At 45.6% G+C, this 22353-nt stretch overlaps 1 protein-coding gene across 2 annotated transcripts in view; it reads left to right on the top strand.

The window, feature by feature from the left end:
* The window catches only part of S1PR2 (sphingosine-1-phosphate receptor 2), an 88080-nt gene that overhangs the window by 26230 nt on the left and 39497 nt on the right, over positions 1-22353 (top strand). Inside the window, exon 1 of one of the 2 annotated variants that reach the window (XM_053302771.1) lies at positions 13340-13457. The exons of the other annotated variant lie outside the window; for it this stretch is intronic. The gene's annotated coding sequence lies outside the window, so the exon portion shown is untranslated. Of the gene's footprint in view, positions 1-13339; positions 13458-22353 lie in introns of those variants that run through there. 2 annotated transcript variants of the gene reach the window in all.

Here is a 22353-nt window from a genome sequence, read left to right on the forward strand (position 1 = left end):
TTTTCTCCCCAGTGCTTCTTGTCCTCTTTTTCATCAGCCAAGGACCCAATCCAAGCAACCACTGACTTGTACAAGCGTTTGTTAGAAGCCACTGCTCAGAAAGGTGCTCCCTTCTATAATGCAGAAATACTGATAGTAAGGAAATCTAAAGTGTAAAGAGAGAGGATTTTTTTTTTTTTTTAAAGCAGGGTGGTGGAGGGAGAAAATGAATTGGGGGTTGGGAAATAATTAAACCCATGTACAGGGTTCCAATTAGGACTTTGAAATGAGACATCTTGGAGTGCACACTCCTAATGGGCAATGCCTGGAGAAACCTCAAAAGCAAGAGAAGTTACTAAGATTTCCAGTGGTCAGAGGGTTGGGCTTCTTTGTCATTCTTTGCTACACCCTGTGAGTTACAATCCTAGAAAAAGCTATGCAAGTGTGTTGCACAGGCTGCAGAATTCACCTTTTCTGGATGCAGAACGTTAACTTCAACAGCACAAGAGTACACACAGCTCTTTGTGTGTATGCATGGGCGTAGCCCCTGTTGGGCAAACAGGAACAAATGTCCCTGGGCCCAGAAGGTCAGGGATCCCTCAGCGCCCTCAAGGAGGTCGTCGCTGCCCTGCCCCTGGCTGAGTGGCGGCGGTGGCCGCTGTGGCTGGCCGGCCTCTCCGCTGGCCTCTCCAGCCGTTGCCCCTGCCCCGCTGCCACTATTTGTGTAGGCCTGGGTGGGAGGTGAGCCGAGCGGTAACGGTGGGTGCTGTGGCTGGCTGGCTGGCCTTTCAGCTGGAAATCTGCACCTGTGCAGTTCGATATGGAGTCTCTGTGCAGGCAGGCAGTTCGAGTGGAGAGGCCAGCCAGCCAGCCACAACACCCACTGCTGCCGCCTCCGCCGCTCGGCTCACCCCCCCGCCACAGCCCAACACAAGTAGCAGCAGGGTAGGGGCAGCGGTGGGGAGATGTTGTTGTCCCAACCCCTTGCATCTGATGTCGGATGCAGGGGGCGTGGCTTAGGGGGCTGGAGGGGGCGTGTGCCTTGCGTGCGATGGGGAGGCCCACTTATAAGATTTTGTCCCCTGGCCCCCAGGGGGTCTCGCTACGCCCCTGAGTGGGTGCGGGTGTGAGTGAGAGACAGACAGCCTATATGTCAGGTGTGTTGACATCTTGCAGCATACCTGCAGCATATTCCGCTTGTATGTCTGCTCGTGTCTGTGTTGCACTTTGCAACACCAGCCTACTTCTGCTTGGTTTTGCTTGATGCTGCTGACGATCTATGCAGTCAGATTTCCCCATCAGCCTTCCCTCCCTTCCCCTCTGGTGCCTGGGGTTGTGCAAGTGAATAACGGCTGCCTCTGCCGTTGGAACGGTGAGAGTAGTAGCACTTCCCTGCTGCTGCAGCTGGACTCCATCCATCTCTCAGTCCTAGTGCACTCAGACTGCCTCCTTCACGCCTATACTGTGGCCATCTTCTGCTCTGGCCTGGTGGTCAGGCGCTCACTCATCCCAGACTCCTGCATGGTCCTCCTCTGTCCTCCTTTTTGCATATGCTTCACTTTGCCCTCTTCCGAAGACGTTGCTGTGCTCCTGCTTTGTTGCACGCTTGTAACGCCTTTCTGTTCCGTTGTGGCTCTTGTTCCACTGCTCCTTCTCCGGCTTCCACCTCTTTTCTTCCTCTGGCTCCCCAGTAGTTAATTCCCTGCTCCCAAACAAGTCTTCCCTCTTGCTGTTGCTAGTGACTCAACAGCCCTAAGCAATAGGCTGGGACGTGCCTGGATATGATTTTGGGCTGGCTGTGCTGGGACATCTCGGCATGCTGGGTTAGCCCAGGAATCCTACCGGGTCACGCTGCAGGTGCCCAGCTGGCTTCTTCGCTGAGTAAGCCACCTCCCAGCTGGGACAAGGACAAAGGCAGCTTGAGCAGGATGGGAGAAGTATCCGAGGATCCAGCAAGCAAAGCAAGGTTGGAAATGCCAGCATTTGACGGGATAAGGGTGGGAGTGGGGTGAGGTTTGGTCCCAGAGCAGTTGCAGGAATATGAATACAAGCTGTTGGGCTCTGGCATGTATCGTTTAAGGGTTAGTTCACCTGGGCAGCTTCTGCCATAGTTGTTTTTTATATGCACATGCACACACACACACCCCATGCAGCCGTGTAGTAAAACCTTCCGTGTCTGCTGTGCTGCATATAGATAAATAGCTTGCAGTTACTTACGTGGTCACTGCAAAATGTTTCCCAGCCTCTGCAGTCACAGTGATCGCTGTGGCTGTGCCCGTGTAAAGCCTCTTTCATGTGGACGTGCCCTGTGTGATTGCAACCTGCCTGTGCAACATAGTTGTAGTTTATTTAGGCAACAACGTCTGTGCCCTCTGAATACTGCATGATTAATCGGAAGTGCTGGAAGCTAGTATGTACTTTCAAAATCCAGTACCTGGTGGCACAAACAAAAAGGTTTTATGACATCTTAAAAGTGAACATATATATGGTTGCAGGACTTCCATAGAAGATAAAAGATGCATCTGAATCTGATTATGGGCAAATAAAGCAACTGTCTTAGGGAGTCAGATCATTAGTCCATCTAGCCTCATACTAATTTTTTCTGACTGTCAATGGCTCTCCAAGGTCTTAGGTGGAGGTCTTCCCCAATCCTGATATCTGAGACCAGTGTAACTGGCAATGCTGACTCTAGATCCCACCACATGTAAAGTATTGCTCGGTCACTGAATTGTAGCATTCTGTGCATCCATAGTCAAAATGCAATTTCTGCTGTTTCCATGGCCTATGAGTGGACAGACACTGGGTGCAAAAAGCTCTCCCTTTGAAACACTGTTTTTTTCTCTCTTTCAGATGCTCTGCTTTGTGGTGGGGTGGGAGGGTGGATATTCACTGCTTTATTATAATTCATGCTTTATGTAAATTTATTTACATTATGCATCTCTGAAACTGACCAGACCCCCTTACTGGTTAGATATCAGTGCAGACAAAATGGGTGAACTGATAGCATTCTCACATGTTTCAGAAACCTAATCCACAATTACTCCCAAATGAGAGGTAATTCTACCACTTCCCAGGGCTGTTGTACTGGCTGAGGCAGGGCTTTGCCCTATGACAAAAGTTCAGCATTTATTCAGCCCTTGTACTTTCTGTGATATTTAGTTTTCTGCTGCAAACTAAAATTGGCAAACTAAGTTTGAAACAAACTCAGCTTAACACTGTGCAGTAAGTGCTCTTGGTACAGTTGCTCTCAAAATGGTTGCTGTCTTAGGCTTGATTTTCTCTTCTGGTCCCCTGCACCAACAGAAACACACACCCCATGCATTTAGTAACAGAACACTTTGGCTCCTATTCTGATTGCATCTCCCTTTTAAAAGATAATATTACTGTCGATCACAGGTTTTCTAATCACTCTACCTAGAAAGTTGTAGCAACTCAGCGTTCAAAAGCCTTTTCTGAAGTCTCACTGTCACTTCATGCCATAACAGTTACAGCTAGTTCTGTCTTGAGATTTCAGCTTGTTAGTATCCGATGCAGGCATGCCTTCATTCTGTTGTTTGATCCATCACCGGCTATAAGTTGTAGTGTTAAGCAGAATTTGTTTCTGACTTTGAAATATCTGTCACAAAGTCTGGTAATTTTGTCGAGTGCTCATAGTCTGGCTCCTAAAGTTTTTGGGTGGCTCCTGGAGCCAAAGAAAATTAGTCAAGGCCTGGAGCATATTGTACTCATCCCCTCTATAGTTCCAATAAGCATGGGTATTTTCTGGAACTTGCACTCAAACTCAGCCATTCCTGCAAATACTTTTCTCAGGATATGCAAAACCATATCATTTGTAACATCTGCCTTCAGTTTCAGTTCTGAGATTAGCAAATGGGGAATCCTGTACAACAATGTCAGCTTCCTCAAAACATATTTTTCTGTATATGTACTGGGTACAGCATCAGCATTTATTAACTCTGCCTGTCTGTATACTATTTGTAGTTTATCTTTCTGTTGCATTAGTAGCCATCTTTGGATTCTTGGAGGTATATTATGCAAAGGTTTGTTGAATAGTGAGTTTCAGTGGTTTATGATCTGCTTCCACTGTCAGTTCTTCCATACATAATAGATGAACTGGTGGAATCTTATGCATCCAAAGAAAAGCCATTGTCAACCTTTTTCTGTTTGAGCATATTTCTTTATTTGGGGTAGTGCTTTGGAAGCATATGTAGCAGGTGAACCTTTTCTGCAACAATAGATCACCTAATCCTGAAGAAATGGCATTTGTTGACACAGTTACTTTCATATTGTAATACTTGCACACAGATGCTTTTGTTAGTAACTCTCTTAACTGCTTGGCACAGCTCAACCTCTTGAGCCAATAAGTGTCATGGTTACTATGGGATTTTTATTTTATTTTTTGGTTGGTGGCGGCTTTGCTAGATAACATGACCATTCCTAGAGATCTCTGTTCTTGGGGTTAGGCATTTCAGCTATGGCCTCTATTTTAGTTGCATTGGGATTTAAGCATTATTTGGCTAAGATAAGCCCTAGCAAGGCATATTTGTATTTTACTTTTTTTAGTTTCAGATTCTTCTTTCAGTACCTGTCTAGAGCTGGCTTCAGCTTCTCATTATGTCTCTGTCCGGTCATTCCCTCACATGAGGTCACCATGGTATTGCATGTGATACCACTGAGACTTTGGATCTGTTGGATCACCTTATGGTATACCTCTGGAACACAAAAGATACCAAATAGGTAATCATTCCAAATCTGTGCCTGCCAAGAAGTGCACTGAATTAGCCTGAAATTTTTGTCACTCAGCTGAATTTGCCCAAATCCATTGTTCCCATTTATTTTTAATTTAACTATATTTACTAGATTTTATTTTATTTTATTTTATTTTATTTATTTATTAGATTTATATACCACCCTTCCAAAATGGCTCAGGATAAAATTTTATCCTGCCCTTCTTCAAAGGTCTAGCACCCCCTAACCACTACTCCACACTGGCTCTCATTGAAAACCATAAATAGTTCTGCTTCTGCTAATTCTCCAGTGGATTGTTCTCCGGTTAGTCCTGCTCACGAGACAGAAGAAGTTGAAAATGTTCTCTTGGAATTGCTTTGCTTGGAGCTTTTGGGTCCAAATGTGTTCTTATTTGGTGTTTTCCAGATTTGTCTGCAACTCATGTTGCACAGACACACTCTGTAGGTCAGAGGTGGGCAAACATGGCCTTCCAAATATTGTTGAACTACAACTCCCATCTTTCCCAGCCACAATAAATTATGGCTCAGGATGCTGGAAGTTGTAGTCCCAAAACAGGTGGGGGACCACGTTTGCCCACCCCTGGCCTGCTGCAGGTCCATCTGCCTTGAGTATCAGCTTCAGTTTTCCCACACAGTTCACTGCCTTTTGAACTCTAGCCTTTAATGCCACTGGAAGCTTACCTTAACTAATCTGTTAGTTTCATTACTATAACAAATTCCCAACTGTTATTTTTATATTTCAACCCCCGTTAATAAATCCCAATTCACATTGTTTTTCGTATACCGCAAAAAGGTTTTCCAATCTTCTACAAAGTTTTCTATATGACTATCTCTTACTAATACAGTAAGTGTTGCCATTTCTGCATATTCATATGCCTTCATCAACCATTCTTCTTTTGCTGGAATTTCTGCAGATCTCCATTTCTGAGCAAGAACCATTCTAGCCGCCGTCGTAAGATATAGGAATAAATTTCTATTTTCTTTCGAGATTTCTTCATTAATTATGCCCAACAGAAAGGATTCAGGTCTCTTATGAAATACACATTTAAAAATCTTTTAAAGTTCATCATAAATCATATCCCAAACCCTCTTTACCTCTCTGCAGGACCACCACGTGTGATAGAAGGACCCCTCGCTATCTTTACATTTCCAGCACTTATTAGATACATTTTTATACATTAAAGCTAGTTTCTTAGGTGTGAAGTACCACCTGTACATCATTTTTATTAAATTTTCTTTTAAATTATAATGCTGTAAATTTAAGATCTTTCTTCCGTAGCTTCTCCCAGGCCTCTAAGTTAATATTATGACCTACATCTTGTGCTGATTTTATCATTGTGGATTTTACCACTTCATCTCTTGTTTCTTCACATAATAAAACATATATGTTTTCTGAGCTACTTGAAAGAAGGATTGGGATAAATATGGAATAAAATAAAAAATAATAAGCAACACGCCTTGAAACATATCGTCGTAATCTATATAATTATCTCATTTCATCTTCTAGGCTTGTTTTTATTAAATTAACTCTTTGTATAACATTTAAATTAGTCACAATTCTTGGATCCAGTACAGCTTGTGCATAAAAATCTGCTCTCTAGAATTTCCAGCTGAGCTGCTTTTGTCTTTTTATCTGCAATTCAGATTACTTTTACCAAACACTTGTGATCTTTTCCCAGAGTATATTACTGACCTGGTATTTGAATGCTGAAGTGGTTCAGCTTGCAGTGTGTTTTTATGTTTTCAAACATGGAATTCGCTTGTGCCCATGTGTCTCTTTAAGAATTCACCAAGGTAGTTCACATGACCAGCTGCAGCAGAGTGGGAAAATCTGGGTAGCAAGGCTCGTGTGGAGCCTCGGGACCTGCTTCAGCCCCACTGCTCCAGTGCAGGGCTGTTTAACGTAACCTTTAACCTAGGTCAGGGGTGTGGAAACTTGGCACTCCAGCTGTTTTTGAACTACAACTCCCACCATTCCCAGCCACTGGGGATGATGGGAGTTGTAGTTCAACAACAGCTGGAGTGCCAAGGTTCCCCACCCCTGACCTAGGTTAAAGGGGCAAGACCCAATCTTACCTTGGGAGCCCTGATCATGTGTGCGATCGCGGCTGTGTGCTGCAGCTCCCAACAGCCCAGCTTCCTTAAAACCACAGAGTGCCACTTAAAGAGTGGCCAAGAAGCTGGGAGCTGCGGCGTTGCTGCGGGCAGCCTCTCCACTGCCCGCACAATGCATTGTGGGATACTGAAGGACTTCCTCCTCCAGATCCCCAATGCAGTAAGCTCCACCACGCTGATCGTGTGGGCACGCCATGTGACCAAGTGCTAGAGACCATACGCTCGTGTGGGGGGGAAGGCAGGTATACTCCTGCCTTCCCCCCACCCCATCCCTAGCCACCAGGGATTTTGGTCGTGAGAAATGAATGACCTCACTATTTTGTGATCATTTGTCACACACCATCTGCTGGAGTTTAAGAATACCGTGCTACAATTAAATCCTGTTGGGTTTTACCCATTTCTGCCTGTGGAAAAAGATCTTTGCCTTGGGATTTTCTTTTTCTATTTGTATTTTAGCAAAATGCTTAAACACCATACTTTCTGTGTTCTTTCCCATATGCTGGACAGTAATTCATGCTGCGGCTGTTGCCACACTTAGAGAAGGCCTTGGCCACTTCTGCATACCTCCTGTAGCACTTTTCTGTGTGAGGTTTCTGTTGTGCCTCTGATCTGAAGCTGGTTGTCTTTTAACTTTTTCTATGCTTGCGCTGTTGGACATCAGTTTGTTTGTCTGCTGCTCCCATCCCTTTCATTTGCTTTTGTAGCCACATCCCTCTGCTCTGCATATATCCATGCCATGCTCCAGGGTCAATAACTTCCTCTCTGGGATCCAGCTCTTAGGTTACTTTAAACCTGTTGTTATCTCTGAAGAGCTTTATTCCCCCCGCCCCCAATAAATAGCATGCATGAGGAGGCTGATCCGAATCAGAACTGTGATGTAGGAGAGAGAGGATTTAACACATTGCCCCTGTCATGATCTATGTCTGGATTGGTGGCTCCTGTGACTGCTCTTTGGCAACAATGGATAGCTGTGAGGGGTCCGATCAGGCTCGGTACAGCCACTTGAGGAATACTATGCTGGGGTTGGATAGGGCCAGTTGCTCTCCCCCTGCTAAATATAAGAGAATCACCACTTTAAAAAGGTGTCTCTTTGCTCACTTAGCAGGGGCTTACTGAAGGACTTTATTTACTGGCACCTATTTACTGAGGGAAAAGCAAGCATGCCAGCTTTAATAATAGATGTGCAGTGTGCATTTAGGCCCTTAGACTCTCTCTGTGTGTCACATAAGGTGTTATCCTGTATAAGTGATTCATACAGCTCAGCAAATTTGAATAAATGATTTAAAGCTGTCAGCACCATCACATCTTGGTCCATGCTTTCTTGTTCTTTTAGAGTTCTAGTGAAAGGTTTGTGCCTTTCCTATTCAACATTTCTTCTTCTTAAATGTTTCATAGTTAGCATTTCTTCTTATATGCTTAAAACTAAACTGAAAGGATTTTAAATGCCCTATTGCTGCTTTACCTGCCAACAGAGGTCATGGTGATTGAAGTCTCTCATCTTTCAGTCACTTCCACAGGCAGTGCACTGTTTCTCATCCTTGGGCTCCTCCAAACAACATAAAGAAGCTCTCTTTCTGCCCTGTTCCAAACTCCGTTTTACTTATCTGCTTCCTCATGCTGGCCAGCCCTTGCTTTCCATGAAGAACTGAGTGGCTACAGAAGTACTACCTTTCTGGTGAATGGTGGTTCTTCACGGAAGACAAGAGCTGTCCAGCAGGTAGTGCTGCTACAATTGCGTAAGGACACTACTGTGCATACAGGCAAAGCATGAATCTGATCCGGAAAGGACAATGAAAGAGTTCTGAAGCTCTGGAAAGAACAACGCAAGCCACCTGAAGTGAGCAGAAGCTGAGCAAAATTGCGCTTGGAAAAATGCTTCTTTATGTCAACTGGAAGAGCTCAAGGATTTGAGTCATAATGCGCTTGAGACCTGTTCCAGTTCTCTGTAACACTTCCTTCCAACCCATTTTCCTGGAGGCTTTTAGCTGATCCTCTCTTGGCTTCACAGTTTCACATTCAGATTCTCTCCTGATAAGTTTCTGCAAGCTTTTTAAAATAGAATAACGGGATGTGTGGAATTAACAAATTTAACACTGTACAACTAACTTAGTACAATCTAGCTGCTGCCCCAGGTTTCAGTTCTCCACTGGTGTTCCCTAGAACTTCATTCCTCCATGCACCCACTTCTGGAACACTTTGTTAATGTTCCTGTTAACTTTTCCACCACTTTTTAATGGAACCTACTGCTACTTTTCCTGTTTACAAAGTGGTTATGTTTGCCCCTGGCTTGTAGGCAAGTTTGAGCATCATTCTTTGTTGCCACCTGTAGAACCACTGTTATGCCTTGAGGAGGCTCACAATGACAAGTCTTGAGAATCTTGCTTCTAATGTTGGAGGAGGGGTTCAGAAAAGAAGCACCCCAAACAAGCTTGCCTGGAAGCTACATCCTCTGGCCTCAAAAGCCCTGCCTTGTACCATGTAGAAATGTGAGGGCTGGCTCTCATTACTAATTCAGGAATATGCTCAAATGTACCCCCTTATTATTACATTGCATGGCCTGTAACAGAGCTGATGTTGGGAAAGCAGGTTCCACATCTCTGATTAAATCATTGTAAACAGCCAGGTAGCCACCTAATGGTGCAGCGGGAAATGACTTGACTAGTGAGCCAGAGGTTGCCGGTTTGAATCCCCACTGGTATGTTTCCCAGACTATGGAAAACACCTATATTGGGCAGCAGCAATATAGGAAGATGCTGAAAGGCATCATCTCATACTATGCGGGAGATAGCAGTGGTAAACTCCTCCTGTATTCTACCAAAAAAACCCACATGGCTCTGTGGTCGCCAGGAGTCAGCACTTTACCTTTAAACAGCCATGTGATTTTTGTCTAGAGTTGCCATCCCCCCCGGAATTTCAGGTTTCACCCAGGTTTTAAGCATCTCACCCAAATTGTTTAGCCCACCCAGATTCGCCCGGATTTCAGCTTTCATTAAAAAAAAAAAAAAAGTTAAGCTCTAGCTCTTGTAGAAGCAGAGTTATGAAGCAAAACGTGTAGTCACTATTCTGCTCAGAAATTATTTTCAAGCCAATTTACATAATATGCAAATTAGGCATTCGGCTTTGGAAAGCCAAAATATGGTAACCCTATTTTTGTCCCTTCAAAAGCTGGTGAAACAAAGTGACCGTGAGCATTAGCTGTGAGTTGGTAAGTCTTTGGTTCAGTCCTACCCTTGACAAGATGCACTTTGGCTCCTCCAGGGCTGGGAGCACAGGCCTGCCATGCAGGGTTGTCATAAAGATTGGTTGGGCAATCTAAGCAGTGTAGTTTGGGCACTTAGATTAAGCTGCACTTCTTTCTATCAATACAATGTATTACTGTGGGTTGTAGCCAGAGAAGTGTGAGCATGAAGAAGGTTGCAGGAGGAGACTCTCCCCCGCCCCCCCCACCACCACCGCTCTTCTCCTCAGGGCAGCCCACTGCATTCCCCAAAAGCCACCCCGGAGGGTTGTGGGATCCTTAGGAACAATGTGGCGTGTGATGCAAGGGGAAAGGGAAATCCCTGTGAAACTGTTGGGGAGTCTCTTTGTTTAAGAGGATTCTCCTCCCCCTGCTGCCCTCCATACCACATGTTCCTGGGCCTCCTTTGATCCTGAGGAGCAACTTCCTGGGGGCAATGGCAGGGGGCTGCCGTGGGGAGAAGCGGGGGGAAGTACCCTACTTCAGGCTTCCTTCCCTTTTCTCTTCTTTGGATAAAACCAAATATTAAAGTTAACTGTAATGTACTAAGTGCGGGTGTTCTCAATTTTATAGCTTGTACATATGGCGCAGCGGGGAAGTAACTTGCCTAGGGAGCAAGAGGTTGCCGGTTCAGATCCCCGCTGGTATGTTTCCCAGACGATGGGAAACACCTATATCGGGCAGCAGCGATCTAGGAAGATGCTGAAAGGCATCGTCTCATACTGCGCGGGGGGAGGCAATGGTGAACCCCTCCTGTATTCTACCAAAGACAACCACAGGGCTCTGTGGTCGCCAGGATTTGACACCAACTCGACGGCACAACTTTAGTTTTACTTTACATAAGATGCTAAATGCATATATTGTCTGTTATACAGCATCCTCCGGTGTTTCTATTGCAGCTCCTAATAACTGTGAGTGGTAATTTAGATTCTAAAAAGAGAGATCATGGAGCTGAAGCCTACCGGGACACTCTTTCTCTTGTCCCATATGTATGGGGGCCAATAGGAATTACTCAGTGGATAAAGGGAATGTGCATTCTTCCTTTAAAAAAAAATGGCTTCATATGTCCTAGCATTGAATCTAGACTACATCTGTCTGCTTGTTTCTGTTTTAAAGGATGCACAAGAGATACCATGGGGCCATAGCTCAGTGGTAGAGCATCTGCTGCACATGCAAAAGAAGATCCCAGGTTCAATCCCTGCAAGCATCTCCAGGTAGGGCTGGGAGAGACTCCTGCCTTAAACCTTGGAGAAGCCGCTGCCAGTCTGTGTAGATGGACCAATGGTCTGACTTGGTATAAGGCAGCTTCCCGTGTCCCTATGTACAATAGATATAATAATAGTCAAGCCGAGAGAGCACTTTGTAAGCAACTTTTACCTCTTTCAGTCCAAACATACCTGTTTCTCCACTGGGGCAAGCTCTGAAGAAACCGGTTTTGCAGCTTTTTGCAGTGGTTCAGTTTAATGGTGCTGATTGCTGCCAACAGAGGTCTTTCTCCGTGCTGCTCCCAAATCCACAGTTTTGCAACTGTTGTTTAAAAAATGTTTTAAAAGGGGTGTCTGTGTGTGTGTCTGTCTGTATGTATGAATGTGCATGCATGTGTGGACCAGCAATCTGGACTCTCCAGCAATTGTTGGGCTACAACACCCATCTCCCATAGCCATACTTTATGGCTGGGGGATGTTGGGAGCTGTAGTCTAACAACAGCTGGAGAGCCTCAGAATGGCCACCCCTGTGCCAAAGCTTCAGACCCATGGGCCCATCATATTGAGACCATTTGTGACACGTGAGAGAAATGCAACAGAAATGTTAGCATCCCAGTCCAATAGCTGCAGTGTAATACAGAGCACTCAGGCATGCCTGCACAGTGCGTGGAACATTCAGCACACTTTTCCTGCACATACGCACTCCCTCCCCCAATCACCTGTCAGTGTAATCATCAACTACAATATTTTTAGTTGGTTAGAACTTTAATTCTGTTCTGGCTGCTGGTCTTGTCGTAGCAAGCACGACTTGTCCCCTTAGCTAAGCAGGGTTCGCCCTGGTTGCATATGAATGAGAGACATGATGTGTGAGCACTGTAAGATATTCCCCTCAGGGGATGGAGCTGCTCTGGGAAGAGCAGAAGGTTCCAAGTTCCCTTCCTGGCAACATCTCCAAGATAGAGCTGAGAGAGACTCCTGCCTGCAACCTTAGAGAAGCCCCTGCCAGTCTGTGAAGACAATACTGAGCTAGATAGACCAATGGTCTGACTCAGTATATGGCAGCTTCCTATGCTTGATAACAAGGATGATAAGATGGGAAATGAGAATTTCTTTGTTTGTTTTTTTAAAAAAATCCAAATGAGAGTTAATGATTAGGAGTGTTTTCTTTAATGGTCAATCTACTTGCAGGGTGCAGTTTCTGAAATTGTTCTGCCGGTGTAGATGTGTAGCAGAACGAAAGATAAAGTTGTTGTTAACTGGAATCAGAAACCGACAAGTGTTCTTTGCTCATCAATGCTGTGCGGTGCTATTTATTGCAGGGATGGCCAACCTGAGACCTGTGTTCCCTGTAACAGGGATTCCCAGATGTGGACTACAGCTCCCATAATCCCCAGCAAAAGGCCATTGCAGCTGAGGATGCTGGGAGTTGTAGTCAACATCATCTGGGAGTTATTCACACATGGCTTCATTCTGTGGGGTATCTGAAGAGCGAATCTGCTTTGCAGAAGATTTGCAGATGTTTAATTTGGGGGATTAAATGGACAGTTCACATAGGGTCGGCTCCTCTCCGCAATCCCTGGCAAAACTTTTTCCTGTGCATTCCCACAGCTTGCTCTGGGTTTTTCCTCCAACCAATCAGATCACAGATGAGGAGTCAAGAGAGCTTTTTTTCGTTGTTCATGTAACAGCTAGTTGCAGAAGACCTGCAAGACAAGTTGCCAAGCAGGCAGATCAAACAGCAGAACACTTAACCCAAACCTGCCAAATCTGACCCAGATCTTTGCTGATTTTTATAATGAACTTGGCTTTGTGAGTGAATGCCTTCATCACCTCATGTCCCCCCTCCCACTCCACCCCAGACCATCTAAGAGGCAGGGAAGCTTAAATGAGAAATCATTGCTTTCTCTCTGTCATGAAGAAAAATGCAGGCGAATCAGATCAGACAAAAAGGGCTCAAGTTACATCAGAACCTGTAGTCTCCATTCACTCTGAGCCTCTGGGTCTCTTGCCCCTTTTCCTATTCTGAACCTCTTTTTCATGTTCCTTCTTCTGAAAGGCCAATTGAAGCTGGGTATCAATAATGTTATCCTCCGCTTCCCAGCTGTGCTTGGAAGACCAGCCTCCCCACTTCACCAGATACCATGATTGTAAAGAACTTTACACCTTGAAAAGGTACTGTGTGGTTAATAACAGAAAACGTTTTGAGAATGTTTTGCATTTGCAGTTGTTGCCCAAACAAGTTTATTTACCTTTTGCCATGCTAAAGTCAACCCTTTTTGCACAATCAGGAAAATGAAGGGTAGATGTGGGCTTTGCCATTCTCTTGAAAAGTATTGGAAAACGCCAAATTACTGGCAATGGTCCCTACACACATCAAGGGAGAAGTGGCAGGGCATAACAGAAGCCTCGGGGCTTTTTTGAAAGCCGCTGGAAATAGAGGATTTTTTAAAAGCCAGACATAATTCAGGCTAAGCCAGAATGCACAGCCATGATTTGGGGGGAAACAGAGTCCTGTCTGTACTGGTCCCTGATAGCCCGTAGCGACTTTGGGGTAAATGCAGCTAATATGTGGACTGGCACACTCCATTCCGGAGGAGATTCGAAGTAAAAGCCCTGTGTGTAAAGCCTCCTGGGAATTCCTGTTACAGGGGACACTGCCTGAGACTTTCCCATCATCCTCGGCCACAAGGGAATTTTAGTCTGGCAAAAGCTGGAGGGTCTCAGATTGGCCATCCCTGATATATTGGGTCCCAGTTGATAAAAGAATCTGCTTTCCTGGAGATAGAGAGGCACAAAAAGAATTCATAATCACCCCAGCCCTGCAACCCACAGCTGATGTTCATATCAGAGGGACCCCCCTTAAAGGGACAGACTAACAAAGACCATAGGGAAATTGGCCTTTGGCTCTCATGTGTTTCCCTTGCATGGAAGGGAGAAAGAACAGATGACATGGTTTTGTCTTTGTTAAAAGGAATACAGATATATCTTTCCCCTTCTCCCCCCATTTGGGTTGCCAATATTGGAACCACAGCTTTCCCCTGGCATCTTTATTTCAGCCACCAGCTATATCACAAACTGAATCATTGCCTAGCCCTCCAAATGGAATAGTTGTGCTAGTAGGAAGTGACTGCCCAGTAGCTGCTTTAATTGACTGCACTTATTCATTATATTGATCTTCCCTTATATTGGGCGGATTTGGAGAATACTACCCACTGACCCCACCCAGCATATGATCAGAAGCAAGGGCGTGCACGTGCCATCCCTTCAGCACACCATTCTGCCCCTCATGCTTGCATGAGGGGCAAAATGCCATAATTGCCCTGTAATCACAACCATGGGGCCCGGCCAGCGGACACTGTCATCCAAACCTGCCCAATGTCTATGTCACCCTATCAGTATGGCCCCCTGGTGGACCCTTGCAGGAAAAGGCTTATTGTCACCAAGAAAGAGTTTGAAGCTGATGAGGAGACTGAGATTTCTGTGAGTGAGACTGGAATGAGGAAGAAAGTCCATCTGGAGTGAGACAGGAAGCTATGACCTTCGAGGAATTTGCTGCAGCAGCTCTACAGCCAGTCACTAGCCAAGGATTCTACCTCCTGAGGGCCTCATTTTCCCTCAGTTGTTAACCTAAGGGACCCTGTCCCTCTTCTTGTGCACACACAGACAGGTTTCTTCCCATCAGGTTTCATCTGGCTGAAAAGATTAACAACTCCTGAATTATAGTTTCTGGAGAAAGCACTGGCCCCAGGTAGCTTTGATTCACCGCTGACATGCACATAGGAAAGTCCAAAGTCCATCACCTTTGATTGATGGCATAATTCCCCAGAATTTGGGTGGGGAGCAAGGAACTGTCCTCTGGTTCAGTGGCTTTGCTGTGTAAGTAGCAGCTTCCTGCTGCATCAGCCCTACAGACGCAAAGGACTTGGATAAAAAACACAGGAAATATTTGGAGAATTTGATTTGGATGCAACCTTCAGCATCCTGGCATTCTTCCCTGGAGAGGAGGTGTTCATGCTGAGATTTTCCCCCCTGGTGTATCATGGAAACAGAAAGTGTTCTGCAGATGTCCCCCTCCGATTCTTTGAAGGTCAGTGCTTGTAGGAGCATGATTGTGAAGTGGCCAACACGCACCTTTGCTAATCCTTGTTCCAAGGATTTCTTGATTTGCTGGAACTCCACTAATGTTTGTGTTCCAACTATAAGGCTGGAGACAATAGTATTTTTAGTACTCCTCTCCAGACCTTCTTTATTGCGTAAATTAAAACACAAGTAAAACTAAAACAGAGAACAAACTTTTTGATGTAAATGTCAGCCTCAGTGTTTGATGTTCCGCTGTTTAAAATCTACATCCTTATATCTGAAACTCTCCCCAATCAAATCAAATGCCAAGTTAGCACATGGGGTGGGGGGTGGGGGGGGGAAATGATCACACACAGATATAAGAATGCAGATTTCCAACAGTGGAACTTCGAACACTGAGGCTGATGTATTTACATCAAAACATTTGTTCTCTGTTGTAGTTTTACTTATGTTTTAATTTACGTAATAAAGAAGGTCCGGAGAGGAGTGTTGTTGCAGATCCATCATGCACATTGCTTTGCCTTTTAATGCAGAGTATTTTGATAGTACTGCACTGGAAGAAATTTAAAAGAGGGATTGCTGCTTGTGGTGTGTGCACTTCTCCTGCTTTCACCTCTGATAAACAGGATTGGCAGATTTTCATATTCCAGAAACCTGCAAAATGTGTCTGCCTTGAGGCAGTGATGGGGCAAAAGAAGGCTGCACATGCCCCATAGAAAGCAATGCTTCTCTCAAGTCTTTGTCTGTCTCCGACCGAAAGCCTGTGGTGGACGTGTATGAGATTCTTTGCTGTAGTTGCCTGGTGGCTTTTCTCAGAACTCCTCATGTTTGTTTCTTTTACACTGCTCCCTATTCCAAGAATTCACTCCCCTTTCACCTTCCTCCTCCTCCTCTTTCCATAAACTAACTCAAGATTCATCTTTTCTACTGAGCTGCTCGCCCTGCTTAAAGCTGCTGCTTTTAGCTGCTTCTTTGGCATGTAGGGGTTCTGCATCTCTTCTGTGCTCCCCCTGCCCCTCCCTGTATTCACATCTCTCTTCAGGTGTGAGTCTGCAGGCTTGTATTGTGTATTGATTTCATTTAATGTATGTGAACACTTAGCAGTTATTGAATGGGGATGGGGCCCGAGCTCAGTGGTAGAGTGTCTACTTTGCACGGTCCAATCCTGGGCATCTCCAGGTAGGGCTGAGAGAGCCTCCTGCCTCGAACCTTGGAGAGACACCACTAGGCAGTCTACTGTAGACAGTACTGAGCTAGATGGACCAATGGCCCGACTCTGCAGCTCTCTATGTTGAATACCATCACATGTCCGTCATCCCTTGAGTGCAGCACTGTATGGTGACTTGTGTGTATGAAAGGGCCTTTGCATTCCAAAAGGGACCACACCACAGAAGATTGTAGCACAATGTTAGGATTATTGCTATTGGTGTAACACCAGTGGTTTGTTTGATTGTTTGCAGCAAATGCATAAAGCGGAGAAATGAAATCGAAAACACATACACACGGAAACCTGGGCCAATATCCCTAAATATTTGTACCTGGGTGTTTTGAGGAAACTATTTACACACACTTTTTTTTTGTTTTGCTTTTTTTGCTTTTAAATGTCTGCTGTAGAAAATGCTGATGTTTCCCACCATGAGCAGAAGTGCTTCCCAAAGAGTGTGCTTTGTTTGCGGGGTTCACATCACACTTCTGTGTTCTTGCGCAGCTCCCGCTTGCTTCAGTGGAACTGATGCAGGAGAACTTCCAGGTGGATTGTGCCCTATGGGTCAAATTTTGTCTGGGAGGACCCATAGCTCAGTGATCAAAGCCATACTCTACTTGTGTAAAGGCTCTAGTTGCCTAAGGCTCTAGTTTCAGTCCCCAGTTAAATGGATCTCAAGCAGGAGGACTGGGAGAAATCCCTCTATGAGACTTTGGCAAGCCACTGCCAATCGGAGAAAAGAGTATACTGGGCTACATGGACCAATGGTCTGACTTTGCATAAGGCAGCTTCATATCTTCTGCTGCTTATGATACCCAAACTGCTGCCTAAGGTCGCTGCCTCCTAAGACCTGGTCTATATTTTGCCACCCATTTAAACCTCCCCCTCTCCTCATTTCCACCACCCCAGGCCCCAGAGGAAGATCTCTGGTACCTTCCTTCTAGTACCCTTGCACACCCTCCCACTTGGGTTTCTATTCCTGCTTTTAATCTCATTAAGTTAGGAGGCAATGATCCAATTTGTATCCACCCTTGTGCCCTCTGGGCACATGGCGCGTGTGTATAAAACAGCGGGGGGAGGGAGAACTGGGCTGTCTGGGCTGGGATGAAAGAGCCTTTGGGATGAAGAGTTGAGCAGAGAACAAGGCTGCCTTCTGTGTGTATAGCTGTATAATGAGCTGCCTTGGACAGCAGTAAGATCATGTCTTGGAGGATCCAAACAAGCCCTCCTCTGTATTATTCCTGTAGAGCAGCTTTCGGTAGCAGAGCCGGAGGAGCAAATGCATAGGTGGCCTCATGCTCTGATCAAGGCTAACCCCGGCGAAAGGTAGGCCCTAAAGCTCTTCAGGTGTCCCTCAGAGAGAGGGGATGATACCTTTCCTAAGAGATGGGGACTCTAAGCTTAGAGCCCATTGCTTGTGAGATGCTAGCCAAGAGGTATGCCAGTCCTTGAGCTCTTGGTACTGGTAGCTCTTCCTCTCCTTGGAGTGGTCTGGATCATGCGTGGGAACTTGTCGTTCTTTTGCATGCATTTCGAGGGGGGCATGTTTCTCTTGGCTGCTCATCCGGGGGAACCTAGGGCCAGACTTCATGTTAGCACTGCAAATGTGGATTCTGAGAGTGCTGTTGGCTGAAGTGATGGGAGGGGCAAGGGGAGAAGTGGCATAGGGTGCTTAATGAGCCCCTGGTGGTGCAGTGGTAAAACTGCCGCCCTGTAACCAGAAGGTTACAAGTTCGATCCTGACCAGGGGCTCAAGGTTGACTCAGCCTTCCATCCTTCCGAGGTCGGTAAAATGAGTACCCAGAATGTTGGGGGCAATATGCTAAATCATTGTAAACTGCTTAGAGAGCTTCGGCTATAGAGCGGTATATAAATGTAAGTGCTATTGCTATTGCTATTAATGTTTTGTGAACTTGTCAATTCTCCCCTGAAAATGCCTCACTTAGATTGTTTCCCCATCAGTGGGCTTATTTCTGATCTTGGAGCTTAGCTGGGGGAAATGGGTTAAAATGGTTGAGGGTATAAGGGAGCGGGGAATGGGTGGATATTAAACAATGCCTACTGGTGTTCTCCTGAAAAATTATGCTCCCCTCCAGCACACACAGATGTGCATATTTCAAGGCAAACATGGTATCAGGAACCCTGTGTTTGTCTTGTAATGTGCAGTTCTGCCCTGGGCTTTCTGATGTCCCAGGGTTCTGTTCTGCCCTGAGTAAAGGGAACAGCAGATAACAACAAAAAACATGGAAATTCCAGCCCTAAACAATGGGGCCTTTTATAGACCATGCCTGTGCTACTTTCATATGAAACTTCCTTTTCAGGACACAGTTCTGCTATTTTATTTGGGCATGGCCTGTGCTTCTTACAAAGGAGAGCATTCTTTATTACCTGAAGTTACCGGGGGGAGGGGGGGTCTGTGTGTGTGAGGAAGTCATTTTTAATCAACAGTCTTTTTCCTGATAAAATGAACCTTTCCCCACAAAGCTTTCTTTTTCTTCTAAGAGGTGGCTGGCACCACAAGCCACAACAGGCAAACGGAAGGGGAGCAGGACCAGCAACAGGGGATGGCCAGTTCGGGCACTGGCCGGGACCACCAGATGGCCTACGACCAAACTCTGCCCAATGCTTGATTTCTTGCAGGGAAAAAAGATGGCAGACACCAGTATGGCCACCGAGAGGTGCTCCAAGCCACTAAAGTAAACCTTCCTCTAAGCCTGTACTGGGGCTTACCTTGGCAAGGGGCAGCAGTGGCCCAGAGTGTACCTTGACAGGCATGCTAGCAGCTGTCATATAATAATAATAACTACTACTACTACTGCTACTATAATAATAATATAAAGCAACTTTGCTGGGAACAGCCTATATTCTGCAATGATATCTATAATAATAACAACAATATTGATAATAAAATTCAGCCATCCCAGGTCCTTGGGAAGGACTCGATGTCTGGGTAAAACAAACCAGTCAATAACACCTGTTTGACTGTGTAAACAAGAGATAATAAATTAATTAATTGCCAGTAATGCAGTGCCTCTGCCCCTGACGCCGCAGGACTGACACAGCAAGGGTAGTGTCATGTTGTTGATTTAAAACGAAACAAGAAATGGTGGTAGTTGAGGAGTTCTCTGGGCCTCTCCCACCACTAACGGGTAAGCCCCCATTAAGGCTCGGGGTGGAGGCCCACCTGAACACTTGATTTGAGGAGGAGGGGGCATGAACTGGAACTGGCCCTGAAGGGGAAAATTCAAAAGATCCCTTTGCCTAATGGCTGAGGTGCATAATAAGGGGAGGACTCTTCCAAAGGCCTCTGTTGGCTTTCAGACTGAGAAGGAAGGCCCTTTGCCTTTGTGCCAGTTTGCACAAGAGGAAGAGTCTGAGGTTGTACACACGACCTCCTGTCTCTGGGCCTGGGAGTGCGGGGTGGTGGGGGAGGCAGGAATGCTCTTGCCTTCCCCCACATGATCACTGCTCCTGCCCCACCTGCCGTGCTGTACTCCCATACAAGCGCTGCTATGGCGAGCGACATGGCCAGAGAAAGGCTGGGGGAAGGAGGACGCCTGTCCTCCAGAAAGCCTGTAATGCACTGTGCTCCTCATGTGATTCATTGAAGGCCTTCTAGAGGCTGGGGCACTCCTTCCTCCAGCCTCTCTGGTAGCTTGGGCTGCTGGCAGCCTGAACGGCGCTTCCGGGAGTTTGTGTTGCCACACGACCTGGTGGTGAGGTAAGAGGGCGTGTACGCACCCTCTTGCCTCATTTTTAGCCTAGGTTAAAAACCTGGGCTACCCAGCAGTGCAGTGCCGGGAGCGGGCCCAATCTCGGTGCTTCTCACGAGCAGCCCTACCTGGGTCGGGCTGCTCAAGCCTGGGTAGGGCTGCTTGTGTGAACAGCCTTTCCGTGAGCAGAGTTGATGTTGCTGGCCTTGCCCCATACAAAATATAACCCCTGCTGAAATTTAGTTGCTAGAGGAAGTCCTACCAAACCGTGCCAGAAGCAGAGGATAAATAAATTGGCTGTAGAAAGGGATCTTCAGAGCCAAATAACTCTCAATAGGGTTTGTGTGCTGGCTCCAGGGCTTTGGAGTCCTTTGGGCATAGCAACTACCCTTCCCACTGGTCGAAGCAGGACATAGAAGCTGCAGGTTTTCTTTAGCTGCTTCTTGGGTGTTCTTGGGGAGCAGTGGGCCCTTTGCCCCAGCAAATGCCTAATTTCACTGGAGCCAGGACTACCCTGACTCTCTCGCTGTTGTTATTTTTAAAGTGGTGAAGTTCAGGACAGAGACTGATGAATGCTGGATCTTGAAGCCCTAAGTAAGGACACTTCTAAATCTTTCTTCAAATGGGACACATGTGAACTGTCCTAGACTGGGAACATTTCCAGTTCTAAATACAACCCTAAATCAGATTTGAATTACTTCCATGCGAATGCTTCTCTTGGTGACTAGACTGCTCCCAGCCTCTGAGTCTTTACAGCTGGCAAGGTAGTTTTGAGCAACAACTCTGGCAAGTTACTGGTGCAAATGAGAAAAGTTACTCATCATAATTCCCTGCAAGGAGGTACAATTCTGGTGGTCTTTCTAGCCAAAATGGTAGAGTAACTAAATGCTGGGGTTTTATGTTAAAGTCTTGTTGTGTGTTCACACACACTATCTCAATATTCCCAAGGCTGTACATACTCTGCCTTTACAAAAAAAACTAAAATCCCGGAAAGCTAGATTTTGCAACCTCCTATATTATGCAAAGTGAGAAAAATTTGCATGATTCTGGTTTTGCTACTCCTGGGGAAAGACAAGGCACAGTGCAGGCATCCCTCTGGCTTCTGAGATTTCAGAAGACATTTCCCACACAATTCATGCATATTTTCACAGTCATAATGGCTAGAAACTTGGGGCCAAGCTACATGTGATGTTCTGAAGCATTATTAGCCCTGATGGACTTAGTTTTTCTTTAGTCAGCAGCAACTGGTTCAGCCCTTCTGCTGATCCAGACCATGGCAAGAAGGATTTCTCCCCCATGGATCAGGACCACAACAGGGGTATAGCCTCTTGTCATAGTTCATATCTGCAGAAGGGCTGATTCGGTTGCTATTGACTGAAGAAAAACCTAAGCCCATCCTGTATAATAATGCTTTAGATATCACCTGTAGTTTGGCGCTCTCTCTCTCTCTCTCTCTCTCTCTCTCTCTCTCTCATTCTTTCTCTCTCTTGCTCTCTTTTTTTAAAATGAAAACTGAAATTCTTGAAAAGGAAAATACTTGGCCCACTACTACACTCAGTGCTTTTATGCATTCCTAAAATATTGCAGGATACACACAGCCCAGTAAGGTAGGTAAGTATTATTATTCCCATATTACAGGTTAACTATGGTTAGCACAATTTTGGCAATAAGTAGACTACTTATTGCCGAAAGAGTGCTAACCATAGTTAACCTGTAATATCTTAAAGTACTGTGTACTGTTGTGTGTAGGTTCTCATGCAAATGTTCACTAGTTTAGAAGATGCTAACCTAGTCTCTACCATTGTTGATAGTGCAGGTGGTATTGCTGAGTGTAAAATCTAGACGAGTTGGAGGGGGAAATTTCCCACCCAAAAGTCCACATCCAAAAAAGATATTAATTCCACATCCATCTGATGAACACGAGTTTCACACATTCCTTTTTCTAATGCTCACTCTATCGCACTCGAAGTGTTCCACTTTCTGGCAGGAGACTCTGAAAGGCTAAGGGAGAAAGACAGCTTTGAAAGGGGATCCATTTCCTTATGTCTGCCTGCCTCAGCTGTCCAGGGCG

This window comes from Hemicordylus capensis, chromosome 2 (genome assembly GCF_027244095.1).
Source record: "Hemicordylus capensis ecotype Gifberg chromosome 2, rHemCap1.1.pri, whole genome shotgun sequence".
Classification (NCBI taxonomy): domain Eukaryota; kingdom Metazoa; phylum Chordata; class Lepidosauria; order Squamata; family Cordylidae; genus Hemicordylus; species Hemicordylus capensis.